This window comes from Ambystoma mexicanum, chromosome 1q (assembly GCF_040938575.1).
Source record: "Ambystoma mexicanum isolate Mex_15411 chromosome 1q, UKY_AmexF1_1, whole genome shotgun sequence".
Classification (NCBI taxonomy): domain Eukaryota; kingdom Metazoa; phylum Chordata; class Amphibia; order Caudata; family Ambystomatidae; genus Ambystoma; species Ambystoma mexicanum.
This window is the reverse complement of record NC_090922.1, coordinates 117,002,153-117,022,078: the sequence shown is the minus strand read 5'-3', so window position 1 is coordinate 117,022,078 and position 19,926 is coordinate 117,002,153. Positions and strand designations below refer to the sequence as shown.

The following is a 19,926-nucleotide window of genomic DNA, read 5'->3' as shown; positions in this document are numbered from 1 at the left end:
AAATCAAAAGGTAGATTTAAGCCTCAGTGGGAGAGAGGTGATTGCCACAAAAATTCCCAGACGTCCTGTCTCACCTGGCAATTGCCGTGTTCTCTTCAAATTTTTCCCTTCCTCCAGCTACGCGTCACATGACTCCCAGAAAGGCAGAGTCTTCTCAACGCAAGGCGGGACGTTTATATTCCCGTCAGAAGTGATGACGTGTGGTGAACACATCCAGGTGTTGTGGGATGACCATGGCCACTGTACCTCTACGACCACCATATTGGAGGGGTAATTCCTCTATGTCGAACCTCAAGTTTGCAGATCTAAAATGAACCGGCTCAAGCTTTTAAAGAAACAGTCCACTCGAGTGTATACATACACAGGTGTTGTCAGAGGATCTGGGAACACAGGTCCTGTGTAAAGAACTGTGTGGCAGATAAACCTTGGGTGGCACATTTCAAGTCTGCCCATCACAATGCAGATGATATGCATTGGTTTAATATTGAATTGATCTTGGCCCAACCAAGAGGGGGTGATAGAGATCTCAAGTTAAGACAGGCAGAACAGAAATGGATTTATTCGTTGAATACCGTCAAAGACGGTCTAAATATTTCCATTGAGTGGGCCCTTTTTGTTCACCATAAAAAATAAAAAATAAAAAACAATAAATAAATTGTATTTCTGTCTGTACATCTGATCATTTGATAAGATATATATTTGAGGCACATCAGAGGGATGTCTTTGGTTTCCAACGGCACACTGGAATAGGGGCCTATATGTTTAGTGCCGTCTTGCCTTAATTAATCTTTTCACAACGTGATACGAGCCTCCATTAGGCTTAATGATCATCTGCAACACGTGTGTATGTATACACTCGAGTGGACTGTTTCTTTAAAAGCTTAGAGCCGGTTCACTTTTAGATCTGCAAACTCGAGGTTCAACATAGAGGAATTAATTACCCCTCCAATATGGTGGTCGTAGAGGTACAGTGGCCATGGTCATCCCACACCTGGGTGTGTTCACCACACGTCATTGCGTCTGACAGGAATATAAACGTCCCGCCTTGCGTTGAGAAGACTCTGCCTTTCCGGGAGTCATGTGACGCATAGCTGGAGGAAGGGAGAAATTGGAAGAGAACACGGCAAGTGCCAGGTGAGGCAGGACGTCTGGGAATTTTTGTGGCAATCACCTCTCTCCCCCTGAGGCTTAAATCTACCTTTTGATTTTTCCATTAGGCGAGTAGGAAGTATTATTCCACTTCGCACGTGGCCGTAAATAGCCGAAATTTGTCAGAGGAAAACAAATGGTGAAGCGAGTTAGGTGCACCGATGTTGACAAGGCCCCCTCTGTGAACGATTACAGCGGGTAAGCACATACTCGGCGTGATGTTGTAGTCAGACACATGATGTTTTGCAAATAAATGGACAGACATTTTATTTGTCTTTAAGCCGTCCCGAGATAGGGGGGTTGTAACCATTAAGGTTTTATTTGAACTAGAGTACCAGGTGTGAAAATGTCATCTTCCCCCCTCGCTCTCTCTCTCCCCCGCAGCTAACATCCTTTCTTTGGTTATTCCACTAGGATTGCGGGAAACATTTTTTGCACGCGGCATCAAGCAGCCGGTGAAGCGACTAAGTGAAAAGGCTCCCACTGGGAATGATCGTAGTGGGTAAGCGCACACTCATCGTGAGTTCATGTGGCCGACAGATTTAGTGTGGCTGTATTTACAAGATATGGACGGACTTTTTGCTATTGTGATAGCCGTCCCGGAAGTGGGGTAGCAACCACTGAAGTTTCATTAGATCAAAAACACGGGTATTTGCAAATATCAAAAAAACAGTAATGAGCAACAACAGAAGCACAGCGCCTGACTCTTTGTAATACATGCTGATTAGTGAAATTATGTATTGGAAGCATAAAGTGCACATTTTTGAAGTACTAAGTAACTAAAGGGAAATATCCCAGTATGGGTAATGATGATACTGAAAATAAAATGAATCTCTTTGTTTATAACTAGATAGAGGTGAAGATGTGAAGGGTGCCTCTAGGGACCTGTCATGTCAAAAGTTTTAATAACCATGTTTTAAGACTATATATATATATGTCTGTTTTTTGTAGAACGTTGAGAATATGGCTAGAATCATGTGATGTCATATGAGGAAATGAGAACATATGAAAAAGAATAAGTGCCCTGAAGACAGCACCAACAGGAGATGCAATTGAGATTTATTTATGTGCATTTTCTTATCCTTTTTGTTGTTGGTCCTAGAAACACATTCTGTGAGTGTAGGCACATTGTCTTGCCCTCATTAGTAAAGAGGGTATTAGCAGAAAAAGCAGCGGTAGAGATATTAGTTAGCTCCCCACCTAGGCACAGAAAGGGCCTAATGTATATGTTTATCTGCCATATGAGTTACATGTATATGTGTAGATGTCATTGTTAGAGGTAATGCTAACTATGTTGTTGGTTTTAAACAATGTTGTGTATTGTGATGAATTCGTTTTTGATAAATATTAAAATATGTATATTTATGAATAATACATGGTCATTTGCCCTGTTTGATAGTGAAGGGGTGAACACGACTGGGTCCGTAGGCATCTAGATACTCACCTTAAACAGAAAGAGAAGGATGCTGGTTTGTGGGCTACTGTATATTTTGTGTTTAGTTGTCCTCACCCAGTCAGCCCTTTAAAAAGAGGACGTTGAAGCTCTAGTTAGCTGACAATTATTTTTAATGACAAGTGCACTACACGCTACACTATTTTTTTTTCTAACCATTTAGAATTGGTACTTCTTTTATTCTACTCTGACAAATAAAAGGCAGACTTCAAGCTGTGGCTCTCAGGCTTACAAAGGTGCTCTAGAAGGTGCTTCAACCTAAAGAGCTGAGAAAGAAAGGTTGCATACCACTACCGTACGAGCTTAATTCCTACGTGACTTCTCTTTGGGAGGTGTGCCAGATGGTACGATGTTCATTCATCACCCGTTTATGTTTCGCAGCACTTTTTTCCCGAAGAGGTTTTGCTGAAAAAAAACATTGAAAAATATGAGGTGCATATAAGGGGTAGGGTGGAGTAGTGTATAGGGAATAAATAATAGGGGGTTGGGGGAAAGGGCAGAACACCCCGAATGAAAAAAAATCTATTTTTTTCGGCAAAAAAGTTTCTTCAAAATGTACCGCAGAAAGAAAACGGGTGATTAATGACCATAGAACCGTAGGTTTAGCACTAGTCATTCTGCACAATTCAGAGAAAAAGCAAATCTGAAAGTGCCGATTTCCTGCCGTTCGTGCCATTGGATATGCTCTTGCAGTCGTGTAGAAGAACCCCTGTTCAGATGGTGGTGGAATTGCCTTGTAAGTTGTTGCAGAGGAACCAACTATTCAGCCCCTTGCCTCTGGGAGGCATTTTAGCAGGTCTTGAGGCTGATAGACAAGTGGGATTGCTTCTTCACATGCCATTGCCTCAAAAACCCTGTGCCTGTTGAGTGAGTCCTCTTCCCCCACTTCCATGGACTTGCCCCTTCTCCCGCTGGACTCTTCCCGGACTCTATGGCACTTTCAGGAAACTTTCCAACGAGTCATTTTTCCAGACTTCCATAAGCCCTGTCAAGACAAAATTACTGGAAATCTCCATCTTTGTAAGCCTCCCATTCATTTTCTGCACTCTTATGGTGTATTCCACTGACTACTCACAAACGGTCGAGAGTTTAATCCCTCGGCCGTGGAACCTGGAGGCTTGAGTAGTAATACTACATCACTCTAATAGTGTCATCCTGGACAATGCTTTCTTGTCTCTGTGCCTCTTTTCCACTATCTTCTCAGCTTGAAAGTTTTAGGAAACAAGGTATTTCTCAGCATACAGGGCTGTGTGAAAACTATAGGGGGGTAATTCATAGAATTCAGCGCACAAGTGGTGCACACGGCAGGCGCACAGTGTGCGCGTGTGGCTGTCTGCGCCAGCCGTGTGCGCCAAAACCCATTTCAGCGCACAGCGTATTCATGGATTCCAACACCCATAACCAGCCGTGGTGCAGAGTTGCGTAGCGACCCTGCAGCAGCGCCAGTTACGCCCCCAACCCCGCCCCGTGCGCCATGAACTGCGCACAAATCCAGTATATGGCGCAAAGGCCAGTGGACCAGCACACAGCCCCACAACCACGAAAACGCATGTAAAACTCCCCGCGCACGCCCCAGAACACACGTACCCCGCTCGCGCTAGGCCAATAGCATGTAAAACTCCCCGTGCATGCACCAGTACACACGTACCCCACTCGTGCTAGGCTAATAGCGTGTAAAACTCCCTGCGAAGGCCCCAGAACACACGTACCCCGCTCGCGCTGGCCCAATAGCATGTAAAACTCCCCGCGCACGCCCCAGAACACACGTACCCCGCTCGTGCTAGTCCAATAGCGTGAAAAACTACCCGCGCACGCCCCACAATACACGTACCCCGCTCGCGCCAGCGAAATTGCATTTAAAACGCAGGAAAATTCCACCTGTGGAGTGGGCTGCCTGCGGGGCATGCCCAGGGGTGAAGGACTGCCTGTGGCGTATGGGGAGGGTGGATGTACTTCCTGCGGGGCATGCCCAGGGTGGATGGGCTGCCTGCGGGGCATGCCCAGGGTGGATGGTCTGCTTGCGGGGTATGGGGAGGGTGGATAGGCTGTCTGCGGGGCATGCCCAGGGGTGAAGGGCTGCTGCGGGGTGTGGGGAGGGTGGATGTCAGTGGCGGCTGGTGAGTTTGAAAGCTGGTGGGGCGTAAATTTCCCCGGGCGAATATAGTAGCGAGCGCGCACAGCGCGCGAGGCCCCCCCCCCCCCCCCCCCCCCCCCCCCCCCCCCCCCCAGGGGGGTGCGGGTGGGTTCTCCCCCCGCGAAATTTTGGAAAAAATAGCCTACAAAATGTGCAATTAACTGTCCAAAAAACCCACCGAAATATGAAAAAAGCATTCGGTTTTACATATTAATGGCGGTACACTATTCTTACGTGTGCAAGTGTGATGGTGTATTTTACAGCAGCTTGTATTGAGAATAGCTGGTACTATGGTGTATGCATAAAGAACATTCATTATATAGTCAGTAATGATGGAAACATGTTTGTCATGCTGTTGCAGGCATTCACATGCCTTCATCCTCTTAATAAGGTGGGGTTTTAGGCATTTTCTGAAAGGGGGAAACTAAGCTAAAATATTACTTTAGTTTTTAACCACTTAATTAATGTGACATATTTGTCCTACCTCTAATGGCTGTCTGCCTCGCTGAGTTGCCATTGCTTCAGTTGCTCAAAGTTGCAACACTTGGAAGGGACAGGTCTCAGAAATAGCACATACATATTGCATGGAGAAAAAAATGCAACAGAAATAGTTTACTATGTTGAGTGCTTTATTATCAACCAACAACCATAACATCAAAACATACTTCACATTTCTCACTGTTCTGTCAAATAGATCACTGCAACCTTACACAAAATCCTAAAATATATAAGGCCATTGAAACAAAGAATTCAAGGTAACCCACAAAATAACTGCAAATAGCTTGTTTGTAACCGAACATTCATTGGTCAATCATTTTGAAAGTTTGTACACAAATTGTGCACGTCTATTTTTCAGAAAGGCATATTTATCAATAGTCGGTGTATTGAAGTCAGGGATCTCTTGAATTAGTTGTTTTTCCATGGACAGCATGGCCAAAGCATTCAGACGATCCTCAGTCATTGTGTTTCTCAAAAATGTTTTAATTCGCTTCAGGGTGGAGAAACAGCGCTCAGACTCAGCTGTTGTCATGGGTGTAGTAATCAGAATTTTTAATAAGTGCATTGTCTCACTAAACGCTTCTTCAAGATTGTTTTCAACGAACAACTTTAATAAAGAAATTGCCCCACTTGAACTACACAATTCTGGTCTCTCATAAACAATTGAAAGCTCAGTGCGGAGTCTTTCCTTGTTTAACATGGGGTACGCTTGGACAGTTGCATTCAGTGCATCATTGGGAAAAAGCCTTTCCATGTGTTTGAAATAGGTCACTCTGCAACAATTTGGCCCCCTCCAAATGGTTCGTAAATGCAAAGCGTTCTTGGGCTCGTGTAACTGTAATATCATATACTTTTTAGCCAAACGATTCAAAGTGTTCATATTTGCATTGCGACCTGAAAAAGTTGCCTCTGATGGAAATTTAGCTTCCAGATTGTCAGTGCTTTCACGTACTCTGCCAATGCACGTGATAAAAGTTGCAGTAGCTTTCTGCACATACACAGAGTCAATGTCTCGCTTCTGAAGCTGGTTATATAAAATGTCGACATGGGGCATTATGTCATTGAACAAAAAAGGAAGAAAAGGAACTCCTTCTCTTTCCGAGTTCGAATGAATCCCTGGCCTCACGCACAGTAACCCTCTCAAAATCAGTCTGTCTTTCAATAATTTTCTCAAAGCATGTACGGAGTGCTTCTCTGTGCCGATATATGGTTTCCACTACCCGAATATGGTAGCTCCAGCGAGTGCAAGATGGTTTTGGAAGTCTGGAATCTGATACCTCATCTAGAACTGCGTTTTTTTTTTTGGAGAACGAGAAACAAATGTACAGAAGCTAGAGATATCCAAAAAGAAAACTCGAGCTTCTGAGATTTTTGAAACAGCCTGTTCAATGATGAGGTTAAGCTGGTGTGCATAGCAATGTACATAATGTGCATTTGGATACACTTCAGCTACTTTGTTTTGGACTCCACCAGACACCCCCCTCATAAACACTTGCACCATCATATGTTTGTGCAATTACTTTTTTTGTGGCAATCTTTAGGGAATACTTTGTCCAATTTTTCCAGTATGGCAGTAGCAATGGTCTGCGCACTAGAGTCTTTCAGATGAGAGAATCCATAAAACCTTTCAACAATTCTGTATCGTTCATCAATGTAGCGATAGACTAGCACAGACTGAGTCTTAGTGGAAATATCAGTGTATCGTCTGCCTGAATAGCCACATAATCTGTGCATTTTAACTGCTCTACAATGATCTCTCTGGTGACCATGAGCATGCAGTCCAGAAGTTCATTCTGAATTGTTTTTGAAGTGTCATTGAATACTGTTGCATTTTTTAAGTGTAGTTCGTTTGCACTGTCTATGCTGGATACAAAATCCCCCAGGCCTCTAAATACACCAGGATTTTAAAGAGTTTTAAGTTTCATCATGGCCACGTAAAGCCAATTCAAACGCACCACAAAAACGCACACAGTCTATTAACTTTGACAAGATGTATCGGTTTTTATCTACATCCTCATTATGCCTCATCACGCGCCGGCGATAGGCATCATCCAACTGTGTTGCAATGTTTACACTTCCCAACATGCGCAGCTGTTATATATTCTCAATATGAGATTTGCACATTCATGTCTCTTGCTTTTTTCTGACAAATGCTTTAAGTCAGTGACTCCGGTTTTTGTCCAGGCCGTTTCACCTCCAAACAGCAGGCAAGGGAAGCAGAACAAAGACCGCTTAGCAATGCTACCAGTGAGCCATGTCTTCTTTTCATACCACACCATGGAAAATGTGCATGTGTAAGCCTTTCCCCTGTCTTTTGTGGACTGTTCAATTTTTACATCTGGCCGATCAGGCCCTAGTCTTTTTACCTCCAGTTTTTCACTGTGTGTGAGTCCAGAAAATGCTTTTGAGAGTAATTGATCCACTGAATTCATTTTCGGCAACATTGATAAGGAAAATGATTATGTACATGTATATGTAGATGGGATCATGTAGTCATTTTTAGGTATGCTCTTCAATAACACATAAGTATAATTAGTCGGTACTAATATACCGACTGATGTACAGATAGCGTCTGCAATTATACACAACTCTGCTGTACTTATCATCGACCATTACAGTTGAGTATAATTGCCGATGTTATCTATGCATGCGTTAACACACATGCCCGTTAGCAAATGTGACACCAGCCACACAGTACGTATTGCAGCTTGTTTGGCAAATGAGTATTTATGGAAGAAATGAGGCAAGTTTGTTCTGTTAATACTGTTCTAAAAAACACATTGTTTAGAATGTAGGGAGATTTTTGACTGCATGACACAACTCCAACCCCTCCCAAGCACTGTGGGAGCAATGGTGAAGATTAGAAAGAAGGTATTCTGATGTTTGAAAGACTGTGGGATTTTACAGCAGTAAAACAAATTACTGTATGCCATTCAATTGGAAGATACCAGGACATTATGAGGTAAGTGGGAACCACCACCCAATACTATCCTTTGAAAAACAGTTTCCAAATGGACAGGTTTGCTTCTGTTGAACCATAAGCAGGACTTTTTGCATTATATGTATGACTTTCCATTTTCACATGCCACCCTCTCAGCTAGTCATAGATGCCATTCTGTATCTGTAGTCTGTACTGTTCATCAGATTTTCCCCCACCTCACTGATCCCCACAAACATGGGCTTCTTTTAAAAAAAGATTAAACAAGATAGCTGTGTACCTTCTTTACTACAGATGAACACAAACGGAGTTGGAGTGCCCTGAGCACCAAACCCTAAAAAAGACTCATGCTAGCTTACCTCGTACTGGAGAATGGTCACTGCAATGAACTCCTTAGCAGGCTATGGGAAATCCAAATCCCGGAAGGTGCACTGTGGAGGTTGAAGTCCGATGTTTTTAGTTGCACAATTGCCCTGGCCTGGTTGGATTTGTTAATGTAAGGTGTTGCTGATTGTCTGTAAAGAGAAAGCGAGAGACTGATCTGAGAAAGGGCAACATAGGCTCAGAGCAGTATTAAAATGGTTTTCACACATGAAGGAGAGAGAGTTAACTGCTTGTAACATTGAAGCTGCACCAGAATAATCATTTGTACAATGTGTAAAGAAAGTACCAGCAACTAGCACCATGTGCCAGTCATCAGTTGTATAACGCTGCAATATATACTTTTTGGTAATGTTTCCGTTCTGGGGCTTTAAAAGTGCGCTTTGCGGAGCTCACATTACAAAATTTGCTGCAGCCCTTCAGGCACCCGATTTATAACCACTCTGCGTGTCCTTCGCTGAAGTCCTGTTAAAAACAGCATTGGCAAAGCCGCTGAGATCCTGTTCAAACACAAGCATTGACAAAGCCAACATTTTGGCCTTGTGCATACACGGTGTAAGCTTCTGCCAGGCACTGCTATTAGATCATGATGCCCAGGAACTTGCACAATGCTGCTGCTTCTACGACAATGGGTAGTTAATTCTGCTACAGCTGTGCCTGGCAAGTGGCTGGCAAGTGTAGCTGTGCTACAGCTGTGCCTGGCCACAACAAGGGATGAAGGGGTGAAGGTAGACAGATCAAGCACAACACAAGGCAGTGAGCCGAGGTCAAAGGGGAAGGTGGGTAAACAGCAAGAAGAAGAAGCACAGGCTGACCGTTAAATACCAGGGGTGCAGATAAGCAAGAAGGAGAAACGGCAAGTCAGAGAACTGGTTGTAGATCAGAGAGAAGAGGGGCAAGGAAGGGGGTAACAAAGAATGTGGAGGACGGAAGGCAGAGAAAGGGGGAAAATCAAGGAAAGCGGTGCAAAAGTCAGATCAATGTATGCAAGTAGGTGCAACATTGCACAGCCCAGGAGGCAAAGTATCAACCAGATGATAAACAGCAGAAAGGGCAGTCAGCTAAGTAGGGTGAAGGGGTAGTAAAGCACAGGGTTGGGAAATCAGCATTTTTCATGACCTTTGAATGATGGCATCGGGCACCTCTTAAGCAGATGGATACTTCTATCACTCCATTAACACTACCTACTGTCCCACCTGCCGCACAACCACCTATTTTGGGGAGAAGTGGACACGGACACACATAGGGACACACACGGACGCAATATAAACTCCCATTGTGGCTGTTTTTTTGGGAGACGGGTACACTGGTGCCAGTGTGGCCTAGTGACTTGGGGGTGGCACTGGAAGGGCCCTAATTGCCCTGGAGTTGTTGCGGCGCCCTCGCAGGCTCCCACAGCCCACCCCGCTGCCCCAGACCTCGCCCATTAATTAGTAATTATATTGCAAGGAAAAAATTACAGTGATTTTCACCAGTCATAAATTATTAATATACAAGTATAGAGTATAATCTAGGACTGTGCAATTCGTGTGCAGGAAGAACAGACGATTCCAGGGAATTATTGCTGCCCGGGCTGTCGCCTGTGCCTCGACGGGATTGTGGGGTGTCCGGTTACCTGGGGATGAGGAGTGAAGTTCGAGAATGGCCTACAAGACTGAAAACGGTGCACACCTGAGTGATACCGCTCCTCCTGGGCGATCAGACAGAGGCTTCAGGCTGCCCCCAACAACAGAAAGAGGAGGCGTATAATAAAAGAAATCACAGGGCTGCACTCTCGTCAATTGGGTGGCAGCAGACAGGATCTGGGCCATCTAACCAACGCTTTCAAAAAGCATTATCCCTGGGGATGGGTTGAGTGGTGTAAGGTTTTATTAAGAAATGGCTCTCAAAATTCATTTACATCTATGACTTCCACACCAACCCGACATCATGATTTCAGGATATTTTAAAAAACAAATGCATTTGTGGTATGGTTTGTACACACAGCTTTAAAAACTAAACAAAAATAGTTTCTCGGACAATAATTCAAAATGTAAATAAACATCTAAGCCCTGCAATAATGAAGGACATTTGGTCACCCACGATAACACGGTTCCATGAAGATGCACTGAGATCTACTTAACAATTGCACATACATTCATTAACAAATTCGGAGTGTTATGATATGATAGGTTATTTATAATAACGCGCTTAATACTCAGAGGTTTCAGAACCCGTGCTTTCAAGGCGAGCACGTTGCTGCTGAGCAGCCGCGGCCCGCGCGACCACCGCATCTGCTAATTGTGCCGTTTTATATTTTCGGCATTTTTGGACAAAAAATGCCGAAAATATAAAATGGCACAAGTCACCAGGGAGAGCCCTAGCAGGGAGAGACTCTCCCTGCCAGAGCTCTCCCTGGTGACTTGCACCGTTTCTCGTTTTATATTTTCCGCATTTTTTGTCCAAAAATGCCGAAAATATAAAACGGCACAATTAGCAAATCCGATGCAGGAGTGGTCGCCGGGCCGCGGCTGATGGGCAGCAGGCAGCAGCGCACGCCTGCCTGCCCTGGGCCTTGCCCGGTCTGGCCGCATGGCCCAAGGCAAGGCCCTTAAGTTGGGCCACGGCCCACGGCAGTGCTGGTACGGACCAGGTAAAGGCCCCAGGCTGCCCCCGTCTTGGTGGTAGCGGGCAGCTCGCTACCACCAAGGCTCGACTTGACGGGCAGTCAACTCGGCACTGGCAGCCAACACTGAACGACGTGTAGGCCCTGTCCGTGGTGGACAGTCTTGGTAGTTTGGGCCCCAAACAAAACAAACATGGGGGGATGGGGACGGGTCGGGGAAGGGGTACTTACCGGATCTGCGGCGCCGCTGGGCTCTAGGCTGGCCTGGTGCAGAGCAGCAGCTAGCACTCGTGTGTTGTTGTCGTCATCGTCGCGTCAGAAAAAAGAGAAACTAACAGACCCAGACGTGTGAAGGCGGCGCAGGCGCGCACACACACTCCCTGCGCCGCCAGTCATAGATACAGTAATGTCATTGGCTGTTTGCCAGCCAATGACATTACTGTATCCATGGCAGGGGAGGGATTGGGAAACCTAAGTACGCTGTTTGCGCACATTTTATACTGGCGGGGCCACCCCTGAAGCGCCCCGCCAGGCTTCTAATTCCGAGGGCTACGTAGAGTGCATGGAGCTATGAGCTCCACGCACTCTACTATAGAAACAAATATACTAAGTTGGGACGTGCCCCTCTGTGAAAGCCGGCCTATAGTATATTGTTTCGTTGCCACAGCGCCCCCGTGCTGTTGTCAAAGGAAATGCAGCACGACTAGAAGCTAAAAGAGATTCAATCAGAGAAGCTCTGATTGAATCTCTTTTAGCTTCTCTTTTTTTTTTTTTCTGGGGGGGCGGTGCCCGGCCGCCCAACGATAGCAGCCGCCACTGGTGGATGTACACCCTGCGGGGCATTCCCAGGGTGGATGGGCTGCCTGCGGGGCATGCCCAGGGTGGATGGTCTGCCTGCGGGATATGGGGAGGGTGGATGTGCAACCTGCGGGGCATGCCCAGGGGTGAAGGGCTGCCTGCGGGGTATGGGGAGGGTGGATGGGCTGCCTGCGCGTATTCTGGGGGTGCGCAGGGAGTTTCACATGCGATAGGCCTTGGCCGAGCGGGGTACATGTATTCTGGGGGTGCGCGGGGAGTTTCACACGCGATAGGCCTTGGCCGAGCGGGGTACATGTATTACTGGGGTGGGCGGGGAGTTTCACATGCGATAGGCCTTGGCCAAGCGGGGTACGTATATTTGGGGGTGCGCAGGGCGTTTCACACGTGATAGGCCTCGGCCGAGCGGGGTATCTCTATTCTGGGGGTGCGCAGGGAGTTAAACACGCGATAGGCCTTAGCCGAGTGGGCTACATGTATTTGGGGGGTGCGCGGGGAGTTTCACACTCGATAGGCCTTGGCCGAGCAGGGTACGTGTATTCTGAGGGTGTGCAGGGAGTTTCACATGCGAAAGGCCTTGGCTGAGCGGGGTACGTGTATTCTGGGGGTGCGCGGAGAGTTTCACACGCTATATGCCTTGGCTGAGCGGGGTACGTGTATTCTGGGGGTGCGCGGGGAATTTCACACGCGATATGCCTTAGCCGAGCGGGGTATGTGTATTCCGAGGGGTGCACTGGGAGAATCACACGCGATAGGCCTTGAGCAGTGGGGTACGTGTATTCCGAGGGTTGCGCAAGGAGATTCACACGCGATAGGGCTTGGGGAGCGGGTTACGTGTATTTCGGGGGTGCGCAGGGAGGTTTACACGTGTTTTCGCTGCCACGGGAGGGGGTGTGTACTCCTGGTGTGCCCCAACACGAATTGGCAGTGTGTGTCCTCCCAGGTGTGCCCTCTCACCCCTCCCAGGCCCTGCTGGCAGCCCACAACACAGGGGACTACCCTGCCCCCCTAGGCCCCGACTCATGTCCCCCTGAACCTCCACCCACCCAGTAGTGACAGGCACTTACCAGCAGGCCCCGACCCATGTCCCCCTGCACCCCCTCACCCGCCCAGCAGTGACAGGCACCTGCCAGCATGCCCTGACTCATGTCCCCCTGCAGCCTCACCCACCCAGCAGTGACAGGCACCTGCCAGCAGGCCCCAACTCATGTCCCCCAACCCACTCAACCACCCAGCAGTGACAGGCACCTGTCAGCAGGCCCCCACCCCATGTCCCCCTGCACCCCCACCCACCCAGCAGTGACAGGCACCTTCCAGCAGGCCCCGACTCATGTCCCCCTGCACCCCCGCACCCACCCAGCAGTGACAGGCACCTACCAGCAGGCCCTGACTCATGTCCCCCTGCACCCTCTCACCCGCCCAGCAGTGACAGGTACCTGCCAGCATGCCCTGATTCATGTCCCCCTGCACCCCCACCCACCCACCCAGCAGTGACATGCACCTGCCAGCAGGCCCTGACTAATGTCCCCCTGCACCCCCACCCAAACAGCAGTGACAGGCACCTGCCAGCAGCCCCCGACTCATGTCCCCCTGCACCCCCACCCACCCAGCGGTGACAGGCACCTGCCAGCAGGCCCCGACTCATGTCCCCCCACCCACTCACCCACCCAGAAGTGACAGGCACCTGCCAGCAGGCCCCGACTCATGTCCCCCTGCACCCCCACCCACCCAGCAGTGACAGGCACCTGCCAGCAGGCCCAGACTCATGTCCCCCCACCCACTCTCCCAACCAGCAGTGACAGGCACTTGCTAGCAGGGCCCGATTTATGTCCCCCCCAACACCTCATGACGATCCACAATCATGGGCCTATGGCCACACAAATCACACCCCATGCCAACCCAGTCCAAACACACAACCAGGTATGACATCCACCCCACAACGAAATCCCCATCACATGATACATCCCAAATGGCAAGTATGCACATCAACATATTTCTGTCACACCCACACAATGGGTGCATGTGATTGAGAAAACATGCATGAAACCAAAGAGAGAATACATGATTGAGGTGACCTGCATGAAACCAAAGAAAGAATACCACACATTGAAGTAGGAAATACAAATGTATTAAACACAAAAGCAACGGAATGAAATTAAACACATAACAATTGAAATAAATAATGAAAAGCTGCATGTCCAAAATATAAACCAAAAATGCATGATAGCAAATCCAAAGCAATCCAAAAGCATGTGTCCAAAGTGTCAGTCCGGCAAAACAAATCCAAATTGCAAAAACAATAAAAAACCATTGATCCATGGAAAAAAAATAATAAGAAGCCAAATCCATTGTCAAACTATTTACAAAGTACAAATCCAGGGTCCATGTTTCCAATCATTGAAATGAAACCTATAAAAAAAACCTACCCAATGAAGAACTATATACAAAAACATGGGGCATTGTCCAAGCGCCTCAAAATAAATAAAAACAGAAAAGAAAACTAACACTAACTAACTATATACAATGGCGGCTCACTCTGTGAATTCCCGGGCCAGGGCATCATCGAACTCCATGTCAATGTCCTGGAGGCGGGCCTCTGCCCTGGCCCCGAGGTCTCGCAGGGATGCAGTCATGGCCTGTTCCAACTCTCTGCGAGTTGCCTCGAGGCACTGTAAGTGACTTCAATCCAGCAATCCAACTAAGTCAATGCTTAGGATGGGATGCCCAATGGAAGCCCTTATTTATATATTTTTATGTCAAAGTTCTTTGAATCTGGATGATGAACCCTTGTATAACACCCCTCTCTTTGTATCACCCTGACCTCACTGAGCCAAGAAGTAGGTTTGTTTTGCAAATGAAAAGATTTATTTGAAGAATTAAACAATATATGTATCACACTTTTATGAATAAAATAATATTTAAATAGCACACTTATGAATATGGACGGTAATCAGCAATGGAAAATATTACAAAATTGACAATCTCTTTAATCACTTAGAAGTATGAATCTGGAGGATACTATAGCACAGAATACCTTATGTAACTCAAGGAAATGCAATAATGGGAAAGAATGCAACACAGAAATAAATCTTGATATGATTTCTATCAAAAGATAATATGATCATTTTTTCCCCTGTGACTACTCACTCCCCCCCTATGCAATATGAAGAGATGGAAATGAGGGCACACAGGTTTCAGGAATACAATCAAGAATGCAGTTCAATTCCAGTTGCCGCAGCAAGCTTAGAGAGACCCAGGAATGATTTTAAAACACAGATCAAAATGCTTTTGAATGTGATTGTAATGGATGGAAAAATATGCTAAATTGATTTTAATTCACTAAAGAGATTCAGGATGAGTGATAGTTACTTTAGATTGGTTCAGGTCAACACTAGCAATGATTCATGAATGATTATAAAGTTGGAAGCGAAATTCAGCAGTGGAAAGCAAGAAGCAGCTATTTTTACAAGTGGTGAAATGGAGCTAAATTGCAATTCGCTGCAATTTTTCTGTGTGTGTACATCGCGATTACGGAAAAACTATAATGAATTGGAATGTCGATTTGGGTTTGTTGGAATTCCTAGGATCCTAGCTTTAAAATGACAGTTAAATTTCGCTTCTAGGACATGCGGTTCAAAAGATACAGATGTTTTTGTGAGGGTAGATTTTCAGAAATAAAGTCAATATTTCAGAAATGACAGATGCGCCTTAGAGATTTGAAATCAACAGGATGAACACAGGATTCTACAATGCAGTTCTGGATGCATTGAAATGAATGGAAGAGGATTACTTTAAACTAAGAGATTGGTTCTGTACAGTTCTAGACTAGATACTCACTCCTAGTTTTGGATTGGAATGCGCCTCGTCAAAGATCTGGTCAATGGTTTGGCTTCACTCTCGCCACCAGACAGGTCTCAGGCCCTCTGGGTTCTGCTCTCAGCACTGCACGGCGGTCTGGGGCTCTTGAACTGGATCTGATGGGTCTGGATACAGCACTGCTCTCTCTGGGTCTGGATCTGGGTTCTAGCACAGGGTTCTTAGCTAGAAGTAAACAGCACGGCCCGGCTATTGCATGGTTTGGTTAGGCCCTGTGGAAGTTTAGGGGTTAGAATCAGGTTGCAAAAGATTCTGAAGGCCTGCTGAGAAGGATTCAGCTTGTGAATTAGGCCTTTGCTTCAGGGTTCTAGAGCTTGGTTCTAGAGTCTGGATTCTAAGTTCTGGTCTCTGGATCTAGATCTGGAGTCTCTATCTGGATGTAGTCTGGATCTGGTCTGGCAGAGTGCTTCACAGGAATCGGTGAGTAGTGGAAAAAATGAGTGTCCTATCTGTCCTAGGCAATCTCTTTTTATGTGTTTTCAAAGTGGGTGTGGAGGCGAATTCTACATGCCCAACCCCCTAAGGATTTGATAGGTTAGAGAATCTTCTGTCCCCTCACTGGAGAAGGGAGTAGTGTGTCACCCTGTGCCATCAGGTGTCATGTTTATGGCTTAAGGAAAGAACACTCCCCTTTGCTTTTACTTAGAAAATCAATTTTTCATAACAAACATATTTCCCAGATACACAAGTTGTTCATAATACATACACACATCACAAATTATTTAAGATACATCTCTGTTCAAGTCCCATGTTCCTACGAGCTTGGGTTCAGAAATGACAACTTATTTGCGCTTTTGGTGGGTTTCGCAATATTGGTTCTGCACCAAATTTGATATATGCATGCAGATCATCTCTGGGCATATTACTGTAAGTTCTTATGTTCATAGCAACAACACTGCAGCTACAATATTCATAAATTACGGGGTTTGGTCTCAGAACATCACACAGCGTCCAGCTTAGTCTTGAACTGTGAGTGAATTTGTCATTTTAAGAATCCCAAAGTTTCATATTTTTGACAGCTTGTTACAATATTTTAGAACCATTTTCCTTAAAAATATATTTGGTGCAATGTTAAATCCACATCCCAGTCTGGTCCGCCCCCAGAGCTGGGTGAGTCAGATGGTCAGAGAGCTGGGTGAGTCAGATGGTCACAACTGCTAGAGCAGTTGTTGACCAGGCACACCCAAATCAGCATATTCTATTCAGTTGAAAGAGTCTATTGTCTCTTTCCTCCTGCCAGCAGGGGAAATCTCCTCCTCTCACAGCAGTTCTAATTAACATGTCCATGCGATATCCTCTCCTGTTGGTAGGAAGGCCAGGTGTGAAGGATTCCCATGGACAGAAGGCCTCTTGAAGTTTTAATTAAATCAGACTACCTTCTGATCAATTGCACAGAGTTCCCTGTGAAAGAAAACGCATTTTATAAACTTAAAATAAGCAATATATCTTTAAATCAAGTCTTTTTCAACATGAAATCACTGTGTAGCACTCAATATGGCATTTTGATGGAATTCTCTTCTTTGGCATATTTAGCTTCTGAAACACAGCTCTCCTGTCAGAATTTTGAGATCGCCAGCACCTGTCAGAGGCGAGCAACGGTACTACACCCATTTTGACATCTGTCTATCTTTAAAAGGAGATTTAGCTTGATAGCATATGATTCTTGCTGACATTGTATTGATGTGGATTCTTGCAGTAGAATAATGTGGAACACCCAACAAGAAGGTTGGATCTTTTTGGTGATTTGTGAGCCATGATTTTAGCAATTTTTGACAATAAAGAAACGGATTCCCACACAGCTCTGTGTTGCTTTTGGCAATCAGCATTGCACTTTCCAAGTGGTTTCAGGCTGCTTTGTGGATGGCCCAATGGTGGTTTTAGCCAGTGATCGCCTGTGCTCACTAAGATAGGCAAAAGTGGATGGCAGCCTATCTTTTGGCTGGTTTTGAGCGAGCACCATGCTTTCCAATGGCCATTCTGATGTTTCTGCTGCCAGCAATGCCTAGTGATGTGGCAGGGCTTGGATGAGTGGGTTAAGACATCCCACAGCACTCAGCCCGCCTCAACGTCCGGCGCATGGAGAACTCCGCCCTGACCATGGTGAGCCGCACCTCTTCAACCTGCCGCCGCTCCGCATCTATCCGCTGGCCCAACCGCTGCCACAAGGAAGACACTCCCATTCCAGGGTCCTCCTGCCCTCTGGCCGATGCCTGCACCTCTGATGTTGATGGCCCCGAACCATCATCGCTCCCACCTTGCGCCGCTGCTGCTGTCCATGTGCCCTGTCCGATGATGCCTGCACATCCTCCATCTGCTGGTCTCCAGTTGGTGGGGTGTCCACCCCTGCTGGACCTCCGACTCCCGACTGTGGCATGGATGGGATCTCCACCAGGCTGGCTGTGTTGGTTGGGCCAGGTCCACAGGGGGCCATGGTGGAATCTGGGCCGGAAGACGGCAGGGAGACAGACTGGCGCATAGTCTCCACAGAGGAGGAGAGGGCCGCCAGAGTGCTCGACACATGTAGGAACCATCCGACCGTGGCCCCTCCCAACTGTGCCACGTTGCCACACAGCTCTTCGTGATGGCGTGCGTGGTCCTCCCAGGAAGCATGCACATCATCACGAATAACATGCGTGCGCAACGCGACACCAAACTGGACGGACCCCATACGGTCATGGGACTCCTCATCCGCAGGTAGTGGAGTGCCAGATGACACGGGCCTCCCCACTACCTGCGGATGGGCCTGGGACGGGGCATCCCTGCTGGTGCATGGTGGTGCAGTCACATGGTCAGGGACATGCAACACCCCTCCGCGGTGACCTCTGCTGCCTCCTGCCCCTGGCCTGGGACTGCACCACTTGCACCAGTGGTACTACCCCCACCAGGCCCCATATGCGGCTCAGTAGCGGCCTCCTCCTCCTCTGTGGAGACCACCAACCTGGATGCAAGCCATTGCAAGCCCCTGTGGGGGCTCACCCGGCCCTTCCGCTACAGCCGTAGTGGCAGACGCGGCACCATTCCCCTCGCTCCCGGATGATGGCAATTCCTGGGAGGGTGGCAGCGCCTTGCGTCGCCGCCCGGTGGAGGCATCCCCGCCGCTTTGCTCCACAGCGCCGTCTCGGCCCTCTTCTTCACTCGACGCTGCGTAGAGGGAGACATAGAACACAAGCATCAGGGTATTGTACAATAGTCCCCTAGACAGGAAGCAATAACACATGAGTGGCACTGTCAAACGTCACTTTCATCCTGTCCATCCACAACACATGGGTCAAAGCAGGAAACACACATGCAAAAACAGGCACGGCGCATGCAATAAACATCAGCATCCATGTACAAGGGTCTCTATTGACATAAATGTTGGCTTCAAACTCACATGCATCATGGCTCATTCTGATCCCATGCACACACATCACCAGAGGGTCATACATCAGGGCTCAAACACCACAGACACAGTGGATACAAGGGTGACTAGACTGCATAAGTGAATCAACACATCGTCATGGACATGTGTCATGCATCCATGGCGTTTCAAAGTCACAAACACGCTTCTCAGACACACAGACATGTACACCATACATGTACATGAGAGCAGCACCCATCTCTTACCCCCCATTCATGTCCAAGAACAGAGACAGGCATGCATTCATGTGTGCAATCCGCATGCTGCTCCCCATGTTGCATTGGAACACATGCACCATCCATGTGGTTCACCATTACTGGTCTCACATGCATTACCATGATATCCCTGCACACGCACATCCATACATGGCCTATGTAACACATACATGCAAGTAGCTGACTACCAGCACACTGCAACATGCCCTGTTTCACACAGCAATGCATGGCCACTTACCGCTCGACTCCAGACGGGCCTGCATCCTGAGGATCTGGTGGCGAAGCACTGGGCAAATGCGCTCCAGGACCCTCATCTGCTGGTTGGTAAGCTGGCCCCGGTGCCCCACTTCATCCTCTGCCTCCAAGAGGCGCCGGGCCATCCTGAGGGTCCTGAACTTGTAGTCCTCCCAGCGCCTCTGGACGTGTCTCAGGTCTTGGGGTGCCACCCCCCCTGCGTTGAT

The 19,926-nt window shown here is 47.3% G+C and overlaps 1 long non-coding RNA gene across 2 annotated transcripts; it reads left to right on the top strand.

Annotated features, from left to right (window-relative positions):
• The first annotated feature begins 1,058 nt into the window (after positions 1–1,058).
• Positions 1,059–2,516, top strand: LOC138520995 (uncharacterized). Of its 2 annotated transcripts, XR_011282907.1 has the most exons (4): positions 1,059–1,134; positions 1,218–1,347; positions 1,564–1,651; positions 2,101–2,516. It is a non-coding gene; the product is annotated as an uncharacterized lncRNA (long non-coding RNA). The 2 variants fall into 2 exon arrangements; XR_011282905.1 differs by having other exon boundaries at positions 1,074–1,134; positions 1,564–2,469.
• The last annotated feature ends 17,410 nt before the right edge of the window (positions 2,517–19,926 follow it).